This window comes from Symphalangus syndactylus, chromosome 8 (assembly GCF_028878055.3).
Source record: "Symphalangus syndactylus isolate Jambi chromosome 8, NHGRI_mSymSyn1-v2.1_pri, whole genome shotgun sequence".
Taxonomy (NCBI): domain Eukaryota; kingdom Metazoa; phylum Chordata; class Mammalia; order Primates; family Hylobatidae; genus Symphalangus; species Symphalangus syndactylus.
The window spans coordinates 61,442,676-61,452,907 of record NC_072430.2 but is presented as its reverse complement, the minus strand read 5'-3'; the positions used below and the strand labels follow the sequence as shown (position 1 = coordinate 61,452,907).

The window sequence follows — 10,232 nt, the reverse complement described above, 5'->3', positions numbered from 1 at the left end:
CCAGTCTGCTATCCGAGTGAAAACGTAAATGTGATCGAGTCACTCACCTGCTTAAAGATTTGTGCTGGCTCCACCTTGCCAAATTCCTTGTTATGGTGTGTAAGATCATCACAATCTGGTTCCGGCCTCCAATTTCAGTTCTCACATTTCCTGACCCAAATGTACTTTGCTAACACTGAAAGTCATCCCATTGCCCAAATACACCCTATCCCTTCCACAATTCTGTTTCTGCACAAGCTGAGCTCACCAAAATGCCCTCCCTGTTCTTCTCTACCAAAACAAACCTCCTCAAAAAGATAAAACCTTGCCTTCTTTGTGAAGCTTTCCCCAATTCTCCCAGGCAGCGATCTCTCTTTCTAGCACTCCTGAAACTCCTCTTCCTACCTTCCACCCACCCATTACACTATGACCACCCTGTCTGTTAGATGTCTCCCTCATGTACCAAACTGGCTGCTCATTAAGGGCATAGATGTGTTTCCCTAGAGCATGGTATTTGAGCGCTCGATAGATTTTTGTTAAATAAACGTATAAATGGTCATGTGAATGGTTTGTGACTACCCGTGAATTCCATTAGGTAGTCACAAACCATTACATTATCAAGAGCAATATCCAAGGGCAACCTTATTATAATAAATTCAAATTATTAATAGTAGGAGTTATATAGGAGGATCTACTTTAGGTATTATTTTAGGCCCTTCATAGATATTGTCTCTTTTAGTCTTCAAAATAGCCTGACAAGAGAGGGTTTTTTTTTTTTTTTTCACTTACCCGTTTTACTGTTAAGGAGTAAACAATACAGGTTGAAGGAGATTGAGTAGCTTTTTTAAAGGAGCAATAGCTAGTAAGTGGGATTGGAACCAGTTCTATTTGACCCCAGAATCCACTCTTTTCTCCCTTTCTAAGTTCACTTGGAGACAACTTTTCCCTCCCAACATTGTCAAACCTGGGACACCTGAGATTAAACAGGTTGCTATTAATAATGATTTTTTTGGATCACATCTGTTTCTCACCATCCTTGACATCTCTTTTTCTCTTCCCTCCTTATCTCTTTACCCAGAAGCTGGTTCGAGGGCCTATGTTCTCTGGCTCATGACCCCCAGGTTGTTCCCAGCACCCTCAGGCCATTGAGGGGTCACCTATTACTGCTGTCCAAGGTGAGAATGAACTGATGTGAGAAGCAAATCTGCTTCTGTGTACCAATGGGGAGGGCCAGACAAGGCTTATGCGTCTCCTGCTTTCCTCCAAAAAACACATAATCCTTTAACAGGGGCCCCCTGGAGACACTGCCTTGTTTGTTGTACAGCACAGAGTGGGTGAGATGAATGGTGGGAAATAAGGCCGAGAAGGAAAGACCTTGTGGGAGCTGCTGCTCAGGCAGATGTTTCAGGATGCAGGAGGCTCAGGCCACAGCATTCGAGGCTGCCTGCCTGGCCTATGGGCAGAGAAGTTTCAGTTCGTAATCTTATTTAAACGTTATTACAATGAACAATACATGCTTATTGTAGCAAACTTAGATAATTCAGCAATCACCAGGAAAAAATCACTCATAATCTGGCTGTAATGTATAAACTTTAAAACATGTTTTTCTATCCCCCCTTTTCCTCAAGGAAAGAGTGTTCTTACTGTGAATACATTTGGATATATACATTTCATGGTTATTGAACAGTCTTGCTCCACACCATTTGGCATGTGTTCATGGCAGTCAGGTAGATACTCTTCAGCCACTGTCTTGTTGTGGCCTCTTGTGGTTTAGGAATCAGGGAGCTGGGACAATCGAGGAGGCAAATGGCGGCATCAAAGTCAAATGATTGACCCAAGGCCACCTCCCAATTCTCTAACATTTGGCTTAGACCCTATAAGTTAGGACAAGAAGGAGCTTTGGAAATGACATTGCTGGCCATCTCTTTATGTTTGAAGACACTGAACTGAGAGGAGACGGCTCTTGCCGTAGACCCCTGAGGCCATCGCTGGCAAGTCGGACCCGGAACCCAGGAATCCTGATTCTTTGTCCAGAGCTTTTTCTGCTCTTTCACAAAACACCATCTTGCCTTCTTAGAAGAGTGTGAAGAATTTGCAGAGATTTCACTTATCATGGTGACACAGAGGTTAGAAGGTAAGCGCTATGAGGGAAGAAAAAAGCAGAAATTATGTGGAAAAGAGAAAGACAAAGTATGAATGATCATGATCTTTATTAAAGTTTGAGGTAACTGTAATTAAAATAGGGATGGGACTGTTAAGGATTCTAATAGATTATAAAGAAGAATTGGAGAGAAGGATGTATTTTTTGATTGTCAGTAAAGTGGGTTATAAAGGGTCACAGCTGATATTTACAATAGGTAACCATGGTGTCAGGAAGATGGCTTAAAGTAGACCTTCAAGGAAAGTGATAGTATACCCTTTGAAAGTAACTTGCTCAAGGTCACAGAGCTATAATTGGCCACTCTGAGCCAGATAGAACCTGTGTGGTCTATCTCACAGGACCATCTGAAATACCTCTCAGAACTGCCCATCTGGGGAAAGAAAAAAGGGAACATTTATCTGTTGGTTTATTTGCCCCATGGTCAAGTGTTGCTCTGCAAAGTGTTAATTCCCCTGCGCTTCTGGGTTGCTCTTATCTGAATCCATCCTTCCTGGCTAGTCCCAGGGTGGGATATGAAAAGCTTGTAGAGGAGAGGTGCTATCAGGTCATGCCTGTTTGAGCTGGTCAAAACCTAGACAGAACTGGTTACTGAGGATGGATAAGAGGTGAGGCAGGGAAGATTAGGAGTTGTGTACAGGAAACATTCTATATATTTGAACTAGAATGCAAATCTGGCTGGTTCCAGACAGAACATCCTGTGCAGATGAGAATTCTTTTATTTCTAAAGACCTTTCAGTGTATATTTCCTCCAAAGTTTATATTCTTTTCATCACAGCCCACAGCGTAGGCTGCCATGATTGTTCCTGCTTGAGTCACATGATACCTCTAGAACAATCGCTGCGGTCAGGGAGGCATGTTCTATAAAATGACAGCTGCTGTCTTTAAAATAATGTTTGGAACTTAGCGAAAGGTACATTTCTCAGAAGACAAAACAGTGGATGTCTCTTGTGATAGCAAATAATAATAATAGTTATCAAAACCTCTGATTCAAAGGCTCATGGTGCTTTCAGTTTTACTTAAAGCTCAGTTTTCATAGGAACTCGGTGAGATAGGTAGAAAATATTTCATACAGGAGATAAAGAAGATCGGAGCCTCTTTGGAAAAAAGCCTCTAAAATATTTGTGGGATCTCCCTGGTCTCTCCCCTCTACTAAGTGCACAGAGAAAGAACACCTTGAGTATTGCATCCAGAAGGCTAGGCAGAGTTGGTATTACTTGAAGCAAATTGGAAAGGAATTTCAGAGACAAAGACTTAAGAATAGTTTTAATGTCTTTATTCCACAACAGCCTTCCAACATAGATTCAATTCAGTGTTGCCCAGTGGATTACAAATTTGAATGAAACTCAAGGGAATCATTCCACTAAATGGATTGAAACAGTCTAGCCAAAGGATGTGGGCTTATTGCAGAGTCCCTTTGCCATGGGTGGAATGGCAGAGCATGCCATTTCTGAGTTTCTCTACCTGGCACCTTTGTTCATCACACTTAGAACTTCTTTGGTTGGTGAGATGTGGACACTCAAAATCCTCTGGCCTGTTTTAATTGGACCTTTAGTTTCATTCTTTGTCCTGGTTAATTTTACTAAATAAACCAAGGCAAGCAGGTGGCTTCATGTAGTTATCATTGTTACTATTAAAAGCTATGATTAAGACAGCTCTGCACACCTAGTTTTAAACTCAGGCCTAACTATCCTACTTTCCTAACTCCATCCCAAATCTTTTGTAAGACTTATTTATTTATTTTTATTTATTTATTTTTTTGTAAAACAAACTTAGGATGGACAGCTGCACTCAAATTTGTATTTTGGATAGATTCACATCATTTCCTCAAGTAAAAAGCACATTGCTTTCAGAGCACTTTCTCTTTTTTCTCCCTTTTTTCCCCTGGTGCTGGAGTTCATAGAATTCTAATTCAGATAAGTTTGAATATTTCACCCAGCTGGACTGTGTATTAGGGTTAGGTTTTCCTTTCCCCTCATCTCAGCATTTGTCTTTGGCTCCTCCATTTGCATCTCTGTCTCTCTGGATTTTTCTTTCTCTATTCAGGCCTTTCTCCATAAATTTTCCTGTAGAACATAAAGAAAAAGATAAATTCCTGATTTGACTTTTGGTGCTGGGTCAGAGACATTTGAACCAGAGTGATTCCATCCTGAATAGGGGTATAATGAATCTGAGACCTACTGGGCTGTATTCCCAGGAGGTTGGGCATTTTGTCACAGGATGAGATAGGATGTTGGCACAAGGTACAGGTCACAAAGACCTTGCTGATAAAACAGAGTGGGGTAAAGAAGTTGGCCAAAATCCACCAAAACCAAGATGGTGATGAAAGTGACCTCTGGTCATCCTCATTGATCATTATATGCTAATTATAATGCCTTAGCATGCTAAAAGACACTCCCACCAGTGCCATGACAGTTTACAAATGCCATGGCAATATCAGGAATTTACCCTATATGGTCTAAAATGGGAGTAATCCTCAGTTCTCGGATTTGCCCAACCTTTTCCCAGAAAACTCATGAATAATCCACTCCCTGTTTGACATATAATCAAGGAAAAACCATAAAAATAGCCAATCAGCAGCCCTCAGGGCTGCTCTGCCTATGGGGTAGCCATTCTTTTATTCTTTTACTTTCCTAATAAACTTACTTTCACTTTACTGTATGGATTCAACCTGAATTCTCTCTTGCATGAGATTCAAGAACCCTCTCTTGGGATCTGGATTGGTACCTCTTTCCAGTAACAGTATGAAGGTGGGAGAAAGAAAGCCCTATCTCAGAATAAAGAAATAATAAATAAGGGATGGATGGTGAGAAATACTGGAATTCTGGGGGTGGTTTTTGGAAATTTTTTCCCTAGAAGAGGGTAAGGATCAGCTTGTTGAAGCCAGCTCCGACTCCAAGTTCAGTAATGTCATTTTGATAACTTGAAATTGGCCATAGTGAAAGTATTTGCACCACCCAAATTGACACACATTACAGGTCTCTCTGGAATGCTGATTGTTAAACATTTACTAGTGAATTATAAGCATTTCCATAGAGTGTGTTTGCTTTACTACAGCTAGGAGGCCTGGGTTATGTTTTCCTAGTAGTCTTTATGTAAAAAGCCCATTTGTTCCATTGCCCCTCCCCATATCAGGTTCATTGGGTCAGCTACCAAAGGCTTTGTACCAGGTGTCTGGAAGGTAGGGTTCCAATCCAAGCTGCACTTCTGCCTGGAACTGTCTTCCTCAGGTAACAGCTTGGCTCACATTGCTTCCTCCTTCTCTTACAGTCTTTATCAAAAGCCACCATCTCAATGAGGTCTTTCCTGACCACCCATTTGTCCCCGCAACATGTTCATCACTGCACATCCTGTCCCACTTTTTCTGGGCTTTTCCATGTCCTCTATCATCTTCCAACTATATACTTCATACTATATACTATATTATGTTTATTTTGCATCTCTCCTTCTGGAATTAAGGTCCTTAGCCTCAGAAATATTTGTTTGTCTACTGGTATATCCCAAGCACCTAGAACAGTGTTCAGCACACAGTACATTCTGAATAAATATTTGTTGAATGAATCAAATAAATAATCCTATCTCTAAATAAATTGGTATTATAATTTGGTGAAAGGTATAGAATGGCAACTCTAGTCTTCTAATCTGCAAAATAATGATGTATTTTGTTTTATTTAAGGGGATTTTTTTTTTTTTTGCTAGAATCAAGTGGGATAATATACAGGAAAGCAGTACTTTAAAGTACAAAGAACTTTGTCAAAGTAAAAGGCATTTGTACTGAATGTAATTTGTTCCTCATAAAAAATAGCCGATTATCTGAACTCTAATTTGATGTTCCTTCAGAGGGTATTACCTCCAGAAGGAAGAAAGGGAGGAAGAAAGGAAGGAAGTGGGAAAGAAGGGAAAGTTAAAGAATAGTGAGAAACAGAATAGGCTGCCCCAGACTGAGCCTGCTCTTGTTAATATACTACTATTAAGGTGATACTATTTTTAAAATGAGGGTTGAAACTGCCCCTCATGCTTGGCTAATGACATGGTTACATCATAAAAAAGCCATTCTTCTCTGGCAATAAAATGCTACTCTTTTAAAATCAAGGGATTCTTATAGAATAAGAAAAAAATCAGTTGCTTACAGATACCTGGAAAATTAAATTCATTTCACATGGGAGGAAACTTTGCCTTCCAAAGAGCTATTTCTGCATTAGAAGAGAGACTGAGTGATTGTGGAGTTCTATATATTTATGAGATACCTGTGGCCAAAACACTCAGTTGTAATGTGGTTTTATAGAAAAATTATGAAGTAAGTTGCCAAGGAGAACCAAAATCCGTCCATCCATCCATCCATCCATCCATCCATCCATCCATCCACCCACCCACCATGGCTAATGTCATGGACTCTAATTCAGAATTTTGGATGTGAATTTTGCCTCCATTACTTAATAGCTGTATGATCTTGGGCATGTCTTCTTCATGTAATTTCCTCATCCATAAAATTGGAATAATATTAGTTCCCATCTCATAGGGTTGGTCTGTGGATTAAATGAGCTAATATACATAAAGCTCTTAAATAGAGCGTGGTATGTAATAAGGACTATGTAGGCGTTAACTATGACTAATTTAGCCAATATTTATAGAAACCTCACTAGGTACTTGTAAGAGATAGGAAAAACCAAAATATTTGTCCTACTCTCACACACCACTCAACACAATACTTTTGATACAACATGTGTGAGATTTTTCCACAAACACCAACCAATTCAGCAGACACCAGCTGGGTGTCATCTAATTCAGTTCAAACCTGGCACTATCTATCTATCCGGAGTGGCAGGTTGAGGGATCCATCCCACAAGACTGCCCTGCACTTCAAATGCCACTCATAAGTAATAGCTGTGTTGCAGGAAAGGAGTCCTGATTCAGACTCCAAGACGGTTCTTGGATATTGTGCAAGAAAGAATTCAGGGCAAGTCCACAGAGTAAAGTGAAAGCAAGTTTATTAAGAAAGTAGAAGAATAAAAGAATGGCTACTCCATAGACAAGCCCTGAAGACTGCTGTTTGCCCATTTTTAGGGTTATTTCTTGATTATATGCTAAAAAAAAAAAACCATGGATTATTCATGCCTCCACTTTTTAGAACATATAGGGTAACTTCCTGATGTTGCTATGGCATTTGTAAACTGTCATGGAGCTGGTGGGAGTGTAGTCATTAGGACAACCAGAGGTCAGTCTTGTCATCTTGGTTTGGGTGGGTTTTGGCTGGCTTCTTTACTGCAACTTGTTTTATCAGCAAGGTCTTTATGACTTGTATCTTGTGCTGACATCCTATCTCACCCTGTGACTTAGAATGTCTCAACCATCTGAGAATGCAGCCGAGTAGGTCTCAGCCTCATTTTACCAAGCGCCTATTCAAGATGGAGTTGCTCTAGTTCAAATACCTCTGACATTTCCCCCACTCCCTTTTATAAGAGAACCCTTAATCCTAAGGGTTGCAGAGGGAAGAATATCCATCTTCTGTAACTTCTTCAAGCTGAATAGGTGTGATGATATTCCTGCCTAACTATGAGTTTCTCTTGTATTCAGGGTAGAGAGGAGCTCAGTCAGAAAGTGTTGGTATGGCAAGGGTCATTCATAACTCTTGAGTTCTGACAAAAGGTGATATCTGGAAGATTAATAAGTATTCAGTTTAAGAAAACATTCAGTAAGCTTATCCTGCATTCTTACACAAAGAGTACAATAGCAATATATTCCACAACAGTAAAGTAAAATAAGTAAAATTATCCCAACTAAATTAGGCTTTCCATGAACTGGGCAACTGTTGGAAGCAAGCTGATATGGGGTTGCTAGCTGATTGCAATATGTGCTCAGATTTAGAATACTGATTCAGGTTTTTACATTACTCATCCCTCTTGTTTTTCTGAGTAGAAGCCAGAGATCACTTGTTGGTTCACAAGAATAAGCAGGGTTAGCCTAAATTGCAGAAACAAACATAAAAACAACTGATGAGGCTTAACAAGTGTACCATAGTTCTTGAAACAGTTACTCTCTCCAGTTTCCCGTTTTTATTAAAGACAAATCATGGTGGGACTGCTTTGCTTTATTATACCTGGCCTAATTTTTGTATACAGTGCAGCAAGGATAATTATTTTTTACATAGGCTTTTCAATTGGCTTTGATGGAACTCTGTCCTATAGAAGGAATCTCAGATAAGACTTTTTTAGAGCTGAGCCCTGCCAGAGGTTTGTACCCTCAAATACCTATGAGTTGAGTAAATTCCTCTCCTCTTGAGGTTTCAAGATAACTTGGGGGCTCTAGGCCTGTCATAAAGTGATATTCCTTACTTACCACAGGTCAGAAACCTTGTAGAGGGACTGATGTAGGCAAGGTATGAGGCCAGTTTCCCAAAAGGCTTTTATTGGCTCTACAAGTTAAATTTGATTCCTTAAAGGAAAGCATGCCATTACAGCCAAAGCCTTGGTAAAATAACCAGTTTCTCCAATTGTGTCCTGTTGCAAAAGAACAGATTCTTATTGTACTTATGCAAATAACTATATTGCCATAAATTAAGAATACTTACAAATAGTTTCCAAATTCTGGAGAAATCAGGTAGAGAGAAATATGCACCAACTTTTATTAAAAGGAGTGTACTTTACTCAACTGTTAAATGCTGTAAATAGCTTAAAAGAACAGTTTTCTTGACTCTGGAAAACGAAACAAAGGATCAGCAACATTTTAAGCAAAAAGTTAAAAAGATTACTTCAGTTTTCTATTGGTCAGTCAGCTCAGTTAACTCCTGTTCTGTTTGATATTCATGAACATTTCACCTCTCCATGAGAGTCCTGAAAGTTTTTTTCCTCTATTCTGATGTCACAATCTCCAAAGTTACTGGAAACTTGCATTTAGGGACATCTGTTAGAGTTCTATAGGTGATTATAAACCATCTTCTAAAGAGGACCAAAACAAGACAACAATTGTTTGTGGATGACCAAACATCTTAGGACAGCCACAGTCAAAAACACAATTGACAAATTTAGTTTCCTCTGTAGCATACAATGATTTTATGTAACAATTATAATTATTAACATATACTAAGCCATGTCAGAATTATAGGATTTAAAAAATAATTTTGAAATGCATACCAATAACACATTTACACAAATATATCCCAAAGAAAGCCAAACACCATTTCATTTTTGACAATGCTTCCCATATGATTTTGTACCAAATAAGCCAAATTTAGTGTACTATTAATACTAAACCCAATTCTTAATAAAACCTTATAGACAAATGTATTTAATCTCAACTAGTTTGACCATAAGGTAAGAGTCTCATAAACATTTTATAACCTTTTACAATTTTTATTAAATGGTAGATTATAAGATTTTTGCTCTAAGAAAATCCTGTTGTGCTTTTATTACAATGTTTACAGAAAAACTTAATACCCCTTTAACTTTAGCCAATATGTTCATACACAGAATTTTTTAATGAGATTAATTTTTTAGGCCAGGCATCGTGGCTCACACCTGTGATCACAGCACTTTGGGAGGCCCAGATGGGTGGATCACTTGAGGTCTATAGTTCGAGACCAGCCTGGCCAACATGGTGAAACCCCCTCTCTACTAAAAATACAAAAATTAGCTGGGCATGGTGGCACAAGCCTGTAATTCCAGCTACTCAGGAGGCTGAGGCAGGAGAATCGCTTGAACCTGGGAGGCAGAGGTTGCAGTGAGTTGAGATTGCACCACTGCACTCCAGCCTGGGTGACAGAGCAAGACTCTGTCTCAAAAAAACAAAAAATGAAAAACAAAAACACAATTTTACAACCTTTCTACAACTTTCTTAAACCTTCAGCTTTATCCTGTCTAACTTAAAGCAATCCTTTCACCTTTTAATCTAGGCAAAATATTCACATTCCCATGACTCCCAATAATCTTTTACCAAAAATGCATTTCACTTTCTTTACACACCTTACATGTTAAACTGTTTGTTCAGTAGTCTCAATTACATGTTACAATGTTAACTCTTAGCGACTTTTACTTTTGGTGAAAATCTTGGTAAGTTCAGGATTTTAATTATTTATAGATGTGGAGCCTAGGACCCAGGC

The 10,232-nt window shown here is 39.1% G+C and overlaps 1 long non-coding RNA gene across 1 annotated transcript; it reads right to left on the bottom strand.

The window, feature by feature from the left end:
* Positions 1–4,014: 4,014 nt before the first annotated feature.
* On the bottom strand, positions 4,015–8,884 carry LOC129487194 (uncharacterized). Its single transcript, XR_008659260.2, has 3 exons — positions 8,706–8,884; positions 8,029–8,098; positions 4,015–4,203 (listed from the first exon to the last, which is right to left on the bottom strand). It is a non-coding gene; the product is annotated as an uncharacterized lncRNA (long non-coding RNA).
* Positions 8,885–10,232: the final 1,348 nt, after the last annotated feature.